The 18362-nt window shown below is 49.9% G+C and overlaps 1 protein-coding gene across 1 annotated transcript in view; it reads right to left on the bottom strand.

Moving 5' to 3' along the window:
* The window catches only part of UNC45B (unc-45 myosin chaperone B), an 89879-nt gene extending 89199 nt beyond the window's left edge, over positions 1-680 (bottom strand). Inside the window, exon 1 of the mRNA XM_085649639.1 lies at positions 546-680. The gene's annotated coding sequence lies outside the window, so the exon portion shown is untranslated. The remainder of the gene's footprint in view (positions 1-545) is intronic.
* Between the last annotated feature and the right edge of the window lie 17682 nt (positions 681-18362).

Here is an 18362-nt window from a genome sequence, read left to right on the forward strand (position 1 = left end):
TTTGTTATCTGCATGGTACATGTTAATTTGCAGCAGGCATATTAACCCTCTGTGCTACCTTCAAAACTTCCACGAGTCAAAACTTCTACTAAGACAAAAAACTCCGATATTGCCTGGAAGAACATTAATCACTGGAGTTTTCTTGACATTTTAATTGTTGACTGAAAATTGCTTGAGGCCAGGAACGCAGCATCAGGTGCTTTTAAGCAAACAGTGAAGTCAGCACCTGGTGTGTTGGCACCGGTCGCACCGCCCTAAAGCCGGCCCTGAACCTCAATGTTAAAGCATCAATGCTAGAGTCCAGAGCATTTTTATAGCAAATCCACATCTGGCTAATGTCGCCTGCAGTTGTCCAATGTCTGTGTGTGCGCACTAGCGCTTCGAACCGCCCTGAGTGACATAGCACTATACTAGCTAGAAGTTCCGGGTGGGCCTTAGTTAGCATAAGTCTGTACTCGCTAGTTCGGTTTCTTTTAAGCGTTCCTATGCCACATGCACGACATTGACAGCTCCGAAAAAAGTCAAATAAACAGAAAGGCACTCACTGTAGTAAAAGAAAGCGCTGTATATCCGCGCGGCTCCTGTGTTCGCCGTCGCTCTGCTCTCGTCTCCTCGTGTGCTCTGGTATGCGAAGCTCATTCAGGTTATATTATCTCCATGATATGAGCTCGTAGTGCCCATGGGGCAGTGCACTCCACTGACCACGGGGCCCTGGGGGGAGTCTTGCTGCTTCCGGGGCGCTGCTAATGAAACAGAACATTGGATTTTCACACCGGGCCCCCCATTTAAAGTAGCGACCTTAAAAACTGGCCCAGTTGTGGAGAATGTGCTACTCCGTACTCTAGAGATTTGGAAATGTTAATTAAATTCGCACCCGTACCCCTCTGCCCTAATGCCCAAGGCCCTACCTATCTATTTATGGAAGCGGCGACAGCTGAGGCTTGGGAAACGCGTGGCCCGGTGCCCCATGTTTGGGAGAGATGGCGCGGGCCAGCTGCTGCATCCAGAGCGGCCGAGCAGGTTCTGGAAGATGCTGGAGCGGCCGGCACCTTCTAGATAGACTAGGCCGCGGCGGGGGCATGCGAAACCGGGGAGGGCTGGCCCGGCTCTTCAGCGCCGTCACTGCGCCCTTGCAGTAACAACGAGGGACAGCGAGGGACATCAGCAACATGACGGTGCCCGAGCAGGGACACTGCACTAACTGAGCTGTTATAGCCTAGTGTGCTGAAATGGTAATTAAGAAGAAGTGAATGCCAGGAAATTAAAAATGATTTTATCTTTATACTCGTATTAAAACGTCACGTGGCTTCATGACGAGCCAGAGCTAGGAAATACTCCGCGAGTCAATGATATGACGTACAAAATGGGACACGCTCTGCACTCTAACGGCTCAAAAAATGCATTTTGCATGAAAATGTAAGCATCAGATGCAGTAACCTAAATGTTAAAGCATCAATGCTAGAGTCCAGAGCATTTTTATAGCAAATCCACATCTGGTTAATGTCGCCTGCAGTTATCCAATGTCTGTGTGTGCGTGCGTGCGTACAAGTGTGCAACTAGACCCGAAATTCAGGGATGGACTGGGGGGCTAAGACTCCCAGCCAGGGCTGGCCCTAGCACTGGTCCCGCACGGTTCAACAGTCTTTTTTGGGGCCCCTCCCTCATTTCCTACTTCTCTATGAATTCCCTCACTACCACTTGCCAGCAATTCACCTCATTTCTCTATAGTCCCTTTCTGACTAACATTTCATTTTTTAGGTCGAGCCTAGCGGCAGCACGCATGCAATGCTCGCTTTGCGAGACTGCTGCAGGAGAGTATGGGAAAGAAGCTACGCCCACTCTCCACCCATATATTTCATTGGCTTGTGTCATTGTCTTTTGTAAATGCTGCCTTCCGATTAGTTAATTGGCTTGTTAGTACCGCCTTAGTACGGCCTTGTCTTCATTTGCACCCTCCCATGGCGACTGGCCCTTTTACTTCGGTCGTTACACAGGACCTATTATTTAGTCTGTAAGCACTATTTACTTTATTGAATTTCTCTTATTGCAGGCCTGACATGCGCTGCTTAAGCTGAAACCGCTTGAGTTTTTTTAAGCAGCACGGCGCCCCTGTAACACGGGCTCCTGCTTTCAATCACCTTAACCCAGCATTATCTCGTGTCTGTTCAAACCCTCCCCACCCCAAGTAAAATGGATTTAGAAATGATTAGCGAGTCATGTGAATTCCAGGTAGCACATAATCCTGTGCTAATGGGTTGAAGCTGACAACAGCACATCTGCGTTACATGTCATCTGCACTAAAGCCACCTGACGGTTGCTTTCAAAAGCCTTTTTTATTAACAACTCCACCACCAATACCACAACCACCAATACAACCATCACCACCACCACCAACGCCAATACCACCACCAATACCACCACCACGGCTTATACCACCATCAATACCACCATCAACACCACCACCATCAACATCACCAATACCAAACCCAATACGGCTACCACCATCAACACCAATACCACCACCAAAACCACCACCAATACCACCACCACCACCAATACTACCACCACCACCACCACCATCAATACCACTACCACCATCAATACCACCACCATCAATACCACCAATACCTCCACCACCAATACAACCACCACCAATGCCACCAATACTAATACCACCACCACCACACACCACCACAATACTAATACCACCACCACCAATACCACTACCACCAATACCACCACCATCAATACCACCACCACCACCAATACTACCACCTCCACCAATACCACCACCACCACAAATACCAACACCACCATCAATACCACCACCAATACCATCACCACTACCAATACCACCGCCAATGCCAATACCACCAACAACAATACCAATACCACCACCAATACCACCACCACCAATACCACCACTGTTATGTTTCATATAGATACCCTAATATAGGCCCGAGTAATATCATACACCTTCACCTACATTATCTCCCCTTTACTACACAGTAACAAGCCTCTAGGATTGAACCAGAACCTTTACCTAGTTCTAGTCTTGGGTCTTTCCCTGAACAATAGCGTCCTATAACTTCTTCAATAGACTCATACAGTATGAATGAATATTCATAAGGGTTCTTGGAAACCAGGCAGAAGATTACACCACCTGCATAATATCTAAGTACAAGGTTCATCCCATACGTCATTGTTAGACCTGGCACCATTGGCGTGAGTCTCCCTTCCTTTTTTCGCTGTGTCTCCTCTGTTTTTGCTGGTTATAGATGCTCTGGGCGCTGTGCCGCTGCCATTCAGTGCCACAGCGCGAATGCTCCCTTTGTAAAGATGACATATGAATTGGTACATCCATGATTGGCTTATTCAGTTTACCTGTTAGTCCCTAGTAGCGTGGCTGGTGTGTGCCCAGGGCTGGTAAACCGAATGCTGCTGGTGGGCCTGCAGCACTGGTTTGTGCCACCCACAGAAGCGGCTTGTAAAGTGTGTCTCAGACCTGCCACTGCAGTGTCTGCGTGCAGTCCAGAACTGCCATCTTGGCTGTGAAGTGCACCCGCTTCCCAGCCCCTAAACCTTCCCTTGGCATCATGTAAGCCCCCCTTATGATAGGGCGCATTGTATGTGTAAGGTAGGACATGCCCTGTTGTATGTAGCATGTCCTAGTAGTGAATTACACCCAATTTCGTTTTTCACTACTGTAAGGCTACCTGTTCTCCATAGGCCAGAATGGGAGGTCTGGGCTATTACATCCTATAGTCCTAACTGACCCACAGAACATGGTAGAAAAACGAATCTAGTATGCCTGAGCTCAGAATATTAAAATACATCTTTTAGTGAAGGTTATTTTTATATTCTGGGTTTGAAACTACCACTTTTAGAGTATAGGTACTTTCTTGCCTAAGCCTTCCAGTTGCTCTGCTATTATGTGTATTGGCTGTCTGGTTTTGGAGGGACAGGGCAGGCTGAGTCAGACCTGGGTTGAATAGAGCGACCTGCCTAGGTGTGAGGGGAGGGGTAGCTCCTGCACTTGAATAGGGCTGTGCCTGGCAAGGTGAAAGCTGGCTCCACCTCCCACTGTGCGTCTGAGGCAGACCCCCTCTTTCTGAAAGGAAGGATGCAGCCTGATCAACAAAGTGCTCCAGGGCTGGGCAAAACTGGTTCTGGCTGGGTTCAGAGGCTTGGGACCCCTAAGAACAAAGACTTTGGGGGTATAAATATTTGTGCACAAACCCCTACAATTGGTATTGCTCCTGGATAACAAGAAGAACCTCTGTCCGTGTGGCCACAAGAATCTGCAGGAGAAGGACTGTCCTTGTGCTTGTGTGCTGTTTCTGGGAATGGCCTGCAGCTGTTACCACTGGACTTCAAGAAGAGGAAAGGAACTTTGATTGGACTTTTATTTCTTTTGCTACAGCAACTACCCAAGGGCTAGGAGAGAGCTAGCCTCCTGCTGGAGTCTCAGGCACATCAGACTCCACCATCAGCCTCCTGTTTCCTCCCAGCGAGGATTACTATCTGCAGGTGAGGCTCCTGTGTGTTCCAGGACCTCTATTTCTACTGTTGAGAAGAGAGCGCTGAAAATCGTCGCTAACCTCCGTTAGCGAGCCGCTGCAGCTGGTGAGCGTGAGAAAAATCGCCGCTCCGCTGTCGCCGAGCGCTCGCTAACCCCGAAGATCGTCGCAGCACCTGTCTGCGGGCCTGAAAATGCCCGCTATCTGAAATCATCGCAACAGGATCATCGCAGCGCGGACGCCGAGCGTTCGCCATTTTCCCCGCATCGAATCCGGATCGTCGCTTCCTCGCGGAGCTCCATCTTTGTCAACACAGCAAGATCGCACACGCAACAGGCTCGGTGCATCATCCTCCCTTCGCGGCAAGGATTTCATCGCATCACCGGCTTAGCGTGAGGAAGTTTGTCGCTTTGTCCTGCCCGCAACCCAGCGCATCATCCTCCCTTGCGGTAAGGATTCAACGCATCGCTGGTTAGCGTGAGGAAGTTTAACGCTACAACGCCTTAGCGACATTTTTGTTGCTTTGCTCCAGGAACCAGATACTTTGTGAGTAAAAGGGTCGCAGAGACCCCTGCCTTGAACTAAACATCATTTTGCGCATCCTGAACTATTTTTCCTTGCAGCATTTCTAAAGTAATTATATTTTTATAGTATTGTGGATTTTTACTGTAATTGGTCTTGTGATTAAGTCTATATCAAAAATACCTATTTTTCATAACTACTTGAGTGGTGTCCATTTGTAGTGTTCCTCATTATATTACTGTGTATGGTCATAAATGCTTCACACACTGCCTCTGAGATAAGCCTAGCTGCTCGTGCTACGTTACCACAGGGTTGAGCAGGGGTTGTCAAAGGGTGTAGGCTGCTTACTCTGACTTAGGAAGAAGGGTCCCTACTTGGACAGTGGCCAGCCATTGCCAACTAGAGACCCCCATTTCTAACAGTCATAACTTACTAGGGTTAAAGAGAGGGAACCGAGACTTCCAGGCCGACACACTAACCAGAGGCTCCTATATGCAGACGCTCCAGCTGACAGTGGTCTAATACATACCTTGCGGGGTGTCCAACTCGAGACCAGGACGGGGTCCCACACTCTCTCACTTCAGGTAATGGGGTTCGACTAAATACTAGAGGGATTCTTGGCTTCACATCTACTCAAATGCTAGGTACACTTAGGTACATCTAGATAGGCATCATAGAAGTACACGCACCTTTTATCATGCATTTTATATTCATGTATGTATTCATGATTATTGCAAGATGAAAGAACTGTACTGTCCTTTTTTTTCACTGTACTGCTAATCATATATATCTGCTACTGTCTAACGGTTGTTGCAGCACATCTATTTTACTCTAGAAGAACTACTCCGCAATAAATTCTAATTGTAAAACACCCAACTGTTTCTTCTGTGTAACTCTCTGAGACCGAATAAGTGAGCACGAGTGCTTGAGCGAAAAGTAGTACATTGTTTCCACGATCCTGGGGGAAAAGGGTTGTCATGTTCTGAGGTTGCCAAAAACTATTCTCTCCCCGATAAGAGGAGATTCTAGTGGCACTGTGAGCTAGCTAAAACGGAAAGGCTAATATTCTCGGTGGGATTGCTCAGAGCCAGTCTGCCACCAAACCTACAGTTTATGTTATCCGGAACACGCAGATTCTGTATGGGTAATAAAGGAACTACACGACACCACCACCAATATCACCACCACCACCAATACCACCAACACCAATACCACCACCAATACCACCACCACCAATACCACCACCACCACCACGAATACCACCACGAATACCACCACTACCACCAACACTACGACTACAACCATCAATACCACCACCACCAATACCACCACTACCACCTCCACCACCAATACCAGCACCACCAATACTACTACTAATACCACCACCACCACCAATACCACCACCTCCACCATCACCAATCCCACCACCTCCACCAACACCAATACCACCACCACCAATACCAACACCAATACCACCACCACCACGAATACCACCACGAATACCACCACTACCACCAACACTACGACTACAACCATCAATACCACCACCACCAATACCACCACTACCACCTCCACCACCAATACCAGCACCACCAATACTACTACTAATACCACCACCACCACCAATACCACCACCTCCACCATCACCAATCCCACCACCTCCACCAACACCAATACCACCACCACCAATACCAACACCAATACCACCACCACCACCAATACCACCACCACAATACCACCACTAATACCACCACCACCAATACCACCACCACCAATACCAACACCACCACCAATACTACCACCACCACCAATACCACCACCACCACCAATCCCACCACCACCAATACCCCACCATCAATACCAACACAACCAATACCACCACCACCACCATCAATACCACCACCAATTCCAATACCAACACCACCAATTCCAATACCACCACCAGTGCCACCACCACCAATAACACCACCAACAATACCACCACCACTACCACCACCACCTATAGCACTACCAATACCACTACCATCACCACCACCAATACCACCAGCACCAATACTACCACCACCACCAATACCACCACCACCAGTACCTGCACCACCAATACCAATACCACCACCACCAATACCACCAATACCACCACCACCACCAATACCACCACCTTAGCGCCTCTCACTCACTTGTAATAGCAGGGGCACTGTACAAGGCCGGAGCTGCAACCGAGACCATCCCTCCCTCCCTCCATTCCTGCCATAAAGCACAGCCTGCCCTGAACCAGGAGGTGAATCCATGGCCCTACTACAGCTGGAGTGCTTTTATTAGGCCAAAGATAGCAATGACTTTACGCAATGCCACACTGCACACTCAAATCTCAGAAAGGGGAGGAACTAGTACCCCTTTCGCTCTTCCTCCTGAGCCGCAATAGTGTAATCACAGAGCAAAAGGTGTTGGAGAGCATTGTTAGTGTTTATACCTCGGGCCATATGTAACTCTCACTTCACACATCTTCTTCACTGCACAATTTATCACTACTTTGAAGACGTTACAGGCCGGTCTCTTCCTCTGATATTTACAATCTAACATGTGTTCAAGAAGGCCCTTTATTGCAATGCTATAAGTCTCGCATTTGCAAGAGTTTCAATCAATCAATCAATCATGGCATTTGTAAAGCGCACTACATATCCGCGAGGGTCTCAAGGCGCTAGGGGGGTGGGAGGGAAGCTGCTACTGTTTGAAGAGCCAGGTCTTGAGAAGTCTTCCGAAGGTCAGAATGTCTTTGGTCTGCCGTAGGCGGATGGGGAGGGTGTTCCATGTCTTGGCGGCGAGGTGGGAGAATGATCTGCTGCCGGCGGTCACTCTTCGGATGCGGGGGACGGTGGCGCGGGCGCGGTCTGCTGAGCGTAGCTGGCAGGTGGGGGTGTAGAGGCTGAGTCGGCTGTTGAGGTACGTTGGTCCAATGTTGTGAAGTGCCTTGTGTGCGTGGGTGAGGAGTTTGAAGGTTATCCTCTTGTTGACAGGGAGCCAGTGCAGGTCTCTCAGGTGGGGTGTGATGTGGCTGCGGCGAGGGATGTCGAGGATCAGGCGTGCGGAGGCGTTCTGGATGCGTTGAAGCCATTTCAGGAGTTGGGCGAGTGGTGCCATGTAGACGTTGAACAACGTTGGGCTGAGGGATGAGCCTTGGGGTACGCCGCAGATGATCTCGGTGGCTTCGGAGCTTATTGATACGCTCCAGGGGCTGAATCTCTTACAGAAGGTGCAGAGTGCCACCCATAGAGGAGGTCATACGTTGGATCTGGTTTTTACAAATGACCAGACCTAGGCAATGAGCTCTCCTCAACAAGTTACTTGGTCTGACCATTATCTTGTTCCTTTTACTCTTAAAAGAAACTATAAACCCAAGACAGGCCCCCACTCTATGATAGAGACTAGAGATTGGCGGAAGGTTTCTCTAACTACCTTCACTAATAACTGGGGAATGTTTCCTTCCCATCTTACGGGAGACGTTAATCAGGATGCTCTAGCTTTTAAGATGCAAGTAATTCAAACTCTAGATAGTATTTCTCCGGGGGTGTTGAGGAATACTGTTCGAAATCGTCCTTCCGCCCCATGGTTTACGGATGATTTTAAAGCTAGAAAGAGTGCCTGTAAGAAGCTGGAAAGAGTCTGGCGACGGAACTATTCCCTGGAAGCCAAACTCATCTATAAAAACGCCCTTAGGATTTTTCATCGCATTAAGCGGTCAGCCATGAGAAACCATTTCACTAATCAGATTCGAGCGGCTAACAATTCAAAAAAAGAAATCTTCAAGATTGTAGAAGGTTTCACTAATCCTCTGGCCTCCCTAAGTCCCATACCTGTGTCTCAAATTTTGTGTGAGAATCTGGCAACCTTTTTTTATGAGAAAATTGCAGAAATATATTCTTCGTTTCCTCCTTACAAAGAAACAGATCCGTCCATGAGCAATGGGTATGGAAATCAGTCCTGGACTAATTTTGCTGTCTTTGAAGACACTCAATCCCTGGTTGACCTTGAACTTGTAAAATCGGGTTCCCCGGCAGACCCTTTGCCTGCCAGGTTCTACAAGACTCTTGCTCAGGGGCTAAATCCAGTCCTGGATATTATCTGGAACCAGTCGCTGAAAACTGGAATCTATCCAGCTGAGTGGAGGAAAGCCTTGGTTAGACCTGTCTTAAAAAAAGAAGGAGTTGATCCTTTGGTATTAAAAAACTATCGCCCTATCTCTCTACTCTCAGCTCCAGCTAAAGTTTTGGAGAAGGAAGTTCAGAGGCAACTTTCGAGGTTCCTGGATTCCAACAACCTGTTGCATGACTCCCAGTCTGGTTTTAGAGCTACATTTAGCACTGAGACCGCGCTCCTGGAGGCTACGGAGATTCTGAGAGAAACTGTGGACAAAGGACACTGTGCAATGCTTGTGTTATTAGATCTTTCTGCGGCATTTGATACTGTGTCCCATAAAATCCTACTGCACAGATTAGAGAACGTTGGTCTATCAGGAGCAGTTTTGTCGTGGTTTCAGACTTTTTTGGAGGGACGCTTGCAACAGGTGGTGTTGGGTCCGCATTCCTCACAAATAAAATTGCTGTCATGCGGAGTTCCTCAGGGCTCTGCATTGAGCCTGACACTTTTTAATGTTTACCTGGCTCCCCTGGCCCCTATAATTGAGAAACACGGCCTACGTGTTGTCAACTATGCTGACGACACCCAGCTCCTTTTCTCGTTTGATGAAAAGGATGGAGGAAGGATGTTGAGTGTTAAGAGCTGTATGTTGGATATAGTATCTTGGATGTCGGACAACTGTCTAAAGTTGAACACAGAAAAGACGGAGGTTTTATTTTTTAATAACAAATCTCCATTGTCCTCAGAATGTTGGTGGCCTACCACCTTAAATCCTGCACCAGCTCCAGTCAGGGTGGCTCGGAACCTAGGGGTTAAGATGGTTACAGAGCTTTCTGGAAAGGATCACATTGCGCAGCTCTCCGCAGTTTGTTTTTGGAAGCTTAGAATGCTGCGCCGTTTTCTTCACTTCCTGCCTGTAGACTGTCGTCAAACGGTGGTGCATGCCACCATCACTTCACGCCTGGATTACGCAAACAGTCTATTCATTGGACTTCCAGACTATCTGACAGCCAGGCTTCAGCTAATCCAAAACGCAGCAGCTAGATTAATCAGAAATATCCCTGTCCGCCATAGAATCTCCCCATATCTGGCCAGTCTACACTGGCTACCTATAAAGAAAAGAGTGCTTTTTAAGGCTATGGTACTAATCCATCGTGCCTTGCATAATATCGGCCCTCTATATCTTAGAGCTAGAATTCAAAGGTACTCGCAAAATAGACTTTTAAGATCTAATAATCTGAATCTTCTTAAGGTACCTAAATTTAGAAAGGTCAGAATGGGCGGTCGGTCATTTTCTGTCCGGGCACCCACTATCTGGAATTCTATGCTGAAGGATCTTAGAGCGCTTGAGAAAGAAAATGTCTTCAGAAAGGCCTTGAAAACCTGGCTTTTTCTTTTGCATTGATTCATCTCCTCACTGGTCACAGCTCCTTTCCGTTCAGGTCCACATGATTAGTAACAGCGCCGGGACACCTCCGTTGGAGGTAGCTGTGCGCTATATAACCTCCCATAACATAACATAACATAACATAACATAACATAACAACAACAAGGGGGGGAGGCGGGCACTCTGTGTTCTGCCGGAGAGGAAGGAGGAGGTCCAGTCCAGGGCCTTCTCTTGGATTCCGGCGTCGTAGAGGCGTGTTCGTAGTCTGCGGTGGCAGACCGCGTCAAAGGCGGTTGACAGGTCCAGGAGGATGAGGGCCGCCGTTTCTCCGTTGTCTAGCAGGGTCCTGATGTCATCGGTGGCAGCGATGAGGGCAGTTTTGGTGCTGTGGTTGCTGCGGAACCCGGACTGGGACGGGTCCAGGATGCTGTTCTCCTCAAGGAAGCTGGTCAGTTGTTTGTTGACGGCCTTTTCAATGATCTTCGCCGGGAACGGGAGCAGGGAGATGGGATGAAAGTTCTTGAGGTTCTTGGGGTCCGCCTTGGGTTTCTTGAGTAAGGCGTTGATCTCTGCGTGCTTCCAGCTCTCCGGGAAGGTCGCTGTCTCGAAGGAGATGTTGATGGTTTTCCGGAGATGAGGTGCGATGGTGCTGCTGGATTTGTTGAAGTGGTGCGGACAGGGGTCTTCCGGGGATCCGGAGTGGACGGTGTTCATGATCTTGATGGTGTCGTCGTCATTGATGTTGGTCCAGGCGATCAGGCGGTTGGTGCGGGTGGTGGTTGTGGGAACGGGGGTCTCAGTGGTTGCCGGGGTGATGACGGTGTTGAAGCTGTCGTGGATGTCTGCGATCTTGCGATGGAAGAAGGTGGCAAGCGAGTCGCACAGGTCTTGCGAAGGTGAGATGTTGTTGGTGTTGGAACTGGGGTTGGAGAGTTCCTGCACGATGTTAAAGAGCTCTTTGCTGTTGTGTGCGTTGTTGTCTAGGCGGTCTTTGGCGGAGGTCCTTTTGGGGGATCTAATGAGGTGGTGGTGTCTGCGGGTGGCGTTCTTGTGGGCTGTGTAGCTTTCCAGTGTTCGTTCACGGATCCAGTTTTTTTCGAGTTTTCGGCAGGTTCGCTTGGAGGCCTGGAGGTCTTTGGTGAACCACCTGGCTTTCTTGCTAGTGTGGGTGTTGTAGGGCTTCTTGAGTGGGGCGAGGGTGTTGGCGCAGTCGTTGATCCACTGTTTGAGGTTGCGAGCGGCGGTGTCGGGGTCAGTCGGATCTGCGGGTGGGCTCCGGTGGAAAGCTCGTCTTCGGTGACTTTGCTCCAGCAGCGGCATGGCATCTGTTGGGTGCGGTGGTGGGTTTCCGGAAGATGAAGTGGATGCAGCAGTGATCGGTCCAGAGGAGCACAGTGGTGTGGTTGAAGGAGACGTGGGAGCTTGCGGAGAAGATGGGGTCAAGCGTGTGGCCGGCGGAGTGGGTGGGTGTAGTGATGAGTTGTCTGAGTCCGAGGTTGGCGAGGTTGTCGATTAGGGTGGAGGAGTTGGTGTCGTTGTTGTTCTCGAGGTGGAAGTTCATGTCCCCGAGGAGGATGTAGTCCGTGGAGGCAAGGGCGTGTGTGCTGACGTGGTCGGTGATGGAGTCGCTGAACTGTGCTTGTGGTCCGGGGGGGTCTGTAGATGAGGGTTCCTTTGAGGGTGGTGTTGGGATCAGTGTGGATCTGGAAGTGCAGGTGTTCGGCGGTGCTGAGGGTGTTGTCGGTGTTGGTTGAGACTTTGAGAGTGTTCCTGTGGACGATGGCGATTCCTCCTCCTGCTCCATTGCTGCTGTCCCTGCGGGTGATCTTGTAGCCTTCCGGGATGGCTATGGCGATGTCGGGTGCCGAGGAGGGGTTCAGCAAGGTCTCCGTCAGGAAGGCGACGTCTGGGGTGTTGGAGTCCAGTAGGTCCCAGAGTTCCACGGCATGTTTGCTTGCGGAGCGGGTGTTGAGAAGGATGCATCTGAGGTGGTTGGGTTATTTGGTAGGTGGGATAGCGGGCCGGATGCTGGTGAAGCTGCAGTTCCGGCAGGAGAAGGGTCCTTGGGTGCGCTTCGGGGCGGCCAGGCAGCAGGTGCGTGATCGTCCGGCGTTGAGTGCGTGGAGGGTGCTGGAGTCGTAGCAGAGACAGGCATTGTGGCGTTCGTGGGGGCCAGGGGTCCTGGCACTGGGCGCGGTCCAGGCGCAGACGGGCTTGCCTTAGGTGCGCCTTCGGCGCTCCAGCGGCACGCCTGCTGCGGCCGGCCACCATATATGGGGAGGTGGGAGTGAGGAGCAGCTGGGCGGGAGGTAGGGGCAGCGAATGGGCAGTCAGGGGGGTGGGGCCGCAGGGGGCGCAGCGGCAGGAACGGGAGCGGTGAATGGCACAGAAGGCAAGGGCACAGAATCACGGGGGCACAAAAGGAAAACCAGGCACAGATCAAGGGGGTCACAGAAGGAAAACCGGGCACAGATCACAGGGGCACAGAAGGAGAACCGGGCACAGATCATGGGGGCACAGAAGGAAAACCGGGCACAGATCACAGGGGTCACAGAAGGAAAAATGGGCCCAGATCACGGGGTCACAGATGGAAAAACGGGCACAGAATCACGGGGGCACAGAAGGAAAACCGGGCACAGATCAAGGGGGTCACAGAAGGAAAAAACAGGCACAGAATCACAGGGGCACAGAAGGAAAAAACGGGCACAGAATCACGGGGGCACAGAAGGAAAAAACGGACACAGAATCACGGGGGTGATGATGGAAACAGAAGGAAAGAAGGGTACATGGGAAAATACGTCGCCCAATGCTCAAAGGGAAAAATAACATGATAATAACATATTGTTATTATCATTTTATTTTCCCTATTGAAGTCATTGGTGGGGGGGCTGGCCAGAGCAAGGGAGAAGTGGTGTGCACTCCAAAAGTGCGCATGAACTGTTTGGCCGGCCCTCTTGGGCTGACCAGTTTATTCGCACTTTGCATGTTCCTGCCTGGCTGCATTACACAGCCTGGTAAGTAACATGCACAGGCTCCCTGTTCCAGTCTGAGCACCGATCCACGGTGCTCAGACCAATCACAATGCTGCATTGCAGCGTTGTGATTGGCTCAGGGGAGCCTGTGTGCCTGGGTGATTCCTGCTGCCGGCCGGTACAGGAAAATGAAAAGGACGGAGGAGAGGCGGCAGCCGGCCGTTAAAGATAAGCCTTTTTTTAAATAGATTCCTCTCCTCTCCTCCATGCCCCCTGACTCACCATCCCCATCCGGCAGCAGCAGCTACTAGAGTGCATGGTGAGTAGTGTGCTCATGTGACTGCATGGTGAGGTATAGAGTAAAGAGTGCAAGTGCAATGTGAGTGCATTGTGATCACTGTGAGTGTAGAGTGAGCTGTGTGCTCATGTGACCGCAGGGTAAGTGGAGGGAGAACGGTGTGAGTTCATGGCGAGTTGCATAAGTGCACTGTGGTCACTGTGAGTGCAGGGAGAATGGTGTGGGTGCATGGTGATCAGTGAGAGTGCATTATGATCGCTGTAAATGCAGGGTGAATGGTGTGAGTGCACGGTGACCCCCTCCCCACAGCGGCCGATCCGACTCAATTGCCTTAGCCGATTTGCGTTCCCAGGATCTATCGCCGAGTTATCGGCACTTTATCGCAGCCAAAGTCTCGATAAATTTATCGCCCCATTCACAAGCTTGTGCTAACAGCCCATACCACCAGATTACCTGCGATAGCAGTCGCAAAAACATCCCCACAGATGACCCCGGCAACTAACGCTAATGATATGCAGAGTAGGCGTTCCCGTGCAAAAAGCAGCAACAACACCACTCCACAACATTCTCAACAACCAGCCAGATCGGCGATAAGATCACAAAACATGCGATAAGGCGGGTTAGCCACAGGATTTTAACACCTGCTCTTACCTGGTGTAAAGTCGGACGACAACCAGCACCAGACAAGGGAGCACAGCCCATAGCCACACATGAAGAACAACAGATGCCATGGAGCAACTGATCATGCAGCCCGGAGCCCCAATAGGGCAACAACACCCACCACCACCCTCCCCGGGGCCCTACCCCAGACACACCCACCCCTCCCCCCTGGACAAAGATATTGCACATCAACTCTACCAAATCATGAACCAAACAATTTGCCTGAAGTCGCACAATCACAACACCTAACATACATGTGTGGTCAGAAAACGGGAAATCATACATTCATCTGATGATATCCAAATAATACGTTTATTACAGAATAAACCCAAAACAAAAATTCTGAATAGTCATGGCGGGTCTTCTCAGGACATTCTGTAAGTCACAGCCTGCAAGACAGAAATCTAGATAAGAAGGCGTGTCATGCGCTCATCAAAGTACAGAGAGAGCGAAAGAGAGACAGAGATTGAGATAAGAGGAGAAAGAGAGGGAGAGAGAGAGAAAGAGAGAGAGGGAGAGAAAGTGAGGGAGAGAGAAAGAGAGGGAGAGAGAAAGAGAGCGAGAGAGGGAGAGAGAAAGAGAGCGAGAGAGGGAGAGAGGGAGAGAGAAAGAGAGGGAGAGAGGAAGAGAGAAAGAGAGAGAGAGAGGGAGAGAGAAAGAGAGGGCGAGAGAGTGCCGACACTGCGGAACCAGGCCTCACTGCTCACCTGCTGCCACCGGTGTGTCTCCAACCACATGCCGGTATACACTGCAGTCCCCCAGGTCCTTTATCTGAAACAGTTTCCAGAGAGATGAATGGCAGAGTCCATACAGTTGCACACGCTATCATCGTCTGCCTGCCCCTGCGCACACAGGCTGCTGCACCACAGCCCCTCCAGCCACTCAGTGGTGATTGCCCGCCCCTGCACAACCAGGCCTCACTGCTCACCTTCCGCCACCGGCGTGTCTCCAAGAGGGCCCACCACGTGCCGGTGGGAGCTCCAAGCCGGGGGCCCGTGACCATGGCTCCTTCTACATCATGCAGCCCCACACCACGGGCCACCAGGCCACACACTTGATTCTGGGTCTTGATTTCGCAATGGCAGAGACTATATCAGTGCACATGGCATCATCGCATGCTGCACACCTGCTCAGCTCTTGAGGTGCCACTAACTCTGTGAACCGCGAGGCAACGCCACGTGGCGGGAGGCCCGCACTGCCTGCTGGCTCAGGCCTATACTGCGGTCCAGCAGGGCTCACACTAATTCTTATCAGTCCGGACCGCCAGGATGGCGCATCATCACAGGCTGCACACTCGCTCAGCACTTTAGGTGCCCCAACCTCAGTGCACCGCAAGACACCGTCCTGTGGCGGTGTGCCTGTGCCTGCTGCAGTGTATCCGGTGCCACCAAGCCTGTGCACTGCAAGTCATGGACCCTTTATGATTGAGTCCCGTGGTGTGGACGCCATCATGTCACCCCCGGCACTGGGCAATGTGAGGTGGCAGGACCCTAGGCGCTCAGGCATAAATGATAACCACACGGAGACACCCAGTTAGAGAGTGGAAATGGCATCCAGCACATGCGCCAGGCCCTTTTTATTGGCAGGGTCACATGTCCTGTGATGCCTATGCTGGATGGGTGTGGTGTGGGTGTAAACCAGCCATGAGGGGGTGGCTGTGACATGCTGACAACTAGACCTGTGAGCAGCAGATCCCTACAGGGAAGACCTGGGATATGTAGCATTGTCATCCCCCCTGTGAGCGTAAGCCGAGTGGGCTGTCCTGGCGTATGCCAGTCCAGCGTAAGGGTGTGAACAATGACCCCGGGGCTCTGAGTGTGGTTCCGTCCTGGGCTGGACAAGGAAGTAACTAATGCGTGTGCCTCAGTAGTAGTGTCGGCGCCACCCGGACCGCAATCGGCAATGTGTCACCCTGTGACCCAAGTCCCACAACATGAGCAACATGTGTTAAACCTTCACTCACCTGAAGTCCGGGGTGTCACCTTGAGAGACGTGAAGATTTTTCTCGGCTGCCCCCAAGAGCTTACCTCCAGCAAACCCACTACAAATTGCGGCTTACTGAATGCAAACGCTTAAGGGAAGGGGGAAGTGGACAAAATAATAAAGAGAGAGAGAGAGACAAACACGCCACTCTTCTACTGCGCTGTGAGGATTCAGTCGCCTCAGGAGGTCTCTTTCCTCTGGACAGCAAGACACAAAAATAAACATTTATAAATCTTGAGATTTAAAAATAAAATCTAATTTGCAACTAATAATCACATATAAAACATTCATATACCTCTCGATTCTGGTCTTACATCTGCCAGAACGTCTCCTGATAAATATGCCAACCTTTCTGTGTACTGAATAATACTGTACTCCGTAAGATAAGCAAAAAGCACTTAACCTAGCTCTAACACCTCTAAACGTCTATATATATATATTTGCACATATATGTATTCTCAACTCTGATTACCAAGATAAGGAAAACAAACTGTATGCATAAGTGTCCTTGTTTTTTGGCTTTTTCCTTAAAGTTCTTTTATTTTCTCTTCCAGGTCTTTTACAAAAAGTTCTTGCCTGGCTGAGGAAGGAGTTCGCAAAGATAAGTCTTGTTCTTGTTTGTCCTCGTTATAACAAAGAAAGAATGAGAACTTACTTGAATAGTCTGCGTGGATTTGCGCAAATTCACTAACTCACTGTGTCTTTTTTCTTCTCCGTTTTTTAGAACGTGGCTCCTTTAAGGACAGAAGCAGGATTGTTGCAAGCTGGGATTCCCGTTTGCTGCCGAGGGGGAAGACAAGCAGGTGAGGACCGGAACTAGCCTCCTGGATCCGGAAGCAGGAAGAAGCTGAAGGACGATGATCCTGGAACGGGAGCTCCAGAGGAAGACGCGATGACTTCTGACTTCAGGTAAGCGGGTAGATTGTAACGAGCGCAAGCAGCGGCTTACGCTTGCAGGGGGTTTAAATAGTTTCTAGACTGGGTGGGGTTCTCAGCACACAGCGTACACGTGCCGCGCGGTTACCGGAGCCGGAACGTGCACCAGGGGTTTCACGTGTGTGGTACAAATAAGCGAATGCACATGTTGCCTCCAGCCCGTGTTAACTGCCTAATCGGTAACGTGATGTTTCAACTGTAAATCGACCATGAGCAGCCACACGTGCACAATGCAAACAGAGCAGAAACAATGTCTTTTGGCAACAGTCCTGTGCAGCACCATGTATAAAGATTCGAACAAAGTCATTTGGCCAACTACAACACAAAAGTCTACCAATGAATCGCGAAAGGGTTCAAGATGGCGAGTCACGCCCCACATTAGTGCCAAATAATAGAAATAAAAGCAACAAAGGCAGAAACAACAAAAAGGTAAACAAAAAGGTACATTATAACTCAGTATTTACAAGAGATTGAGCATGGTCCTGACGGCCGACCCTAACAGTCGCTCCCCTCAAAGGCCTCCCTACCGGACGTGGTTTATGTGGGAATCTTAAGTGAAATTGTCGTAACAACCTAGGAGCATGCACAAATGATGCCGGCTCCCAAGAATTCTCAGAAGCATCATAACCTTTCCAGGCAATTAAATAGTACAATTTTCCTTGCATGCGTTTAACATCCAGTATTTTTCGGACTTCATACTCCAAATGTCCATCAATAGGAAGTGGTGGGGGTGGGGGTTCCAATCTAGTGTTTGGATTGTACGGTTTCAACAAGGAGACATGAAAGGTAGGGTGGATTGCATATTCTGGAGGTAATTTTAGTTGCACTGTCACAGGGGTCAGTAGCTTGATTATGGGAAATGGACCTATGTACTTAGGTAATAGTTTTCTGACACCCAATACTTTTAAATTTCTAGTTGAAAGCCATACCTTCTGACCTAATTGATATGG

The sequence above is a fragment of the Triturus cristatus genome, chromosome 3_2, assembly GCF_964204655.1.
Source record: "Triturus cristatus chromosome 3_2, aTriCri1.1, whole genome shotgun sequence".
NCBI lineage: Eukaryota > Metazoa > Chordata > Amphibia > Caudata > Salamandridae > Triturus > Triturus cristatus.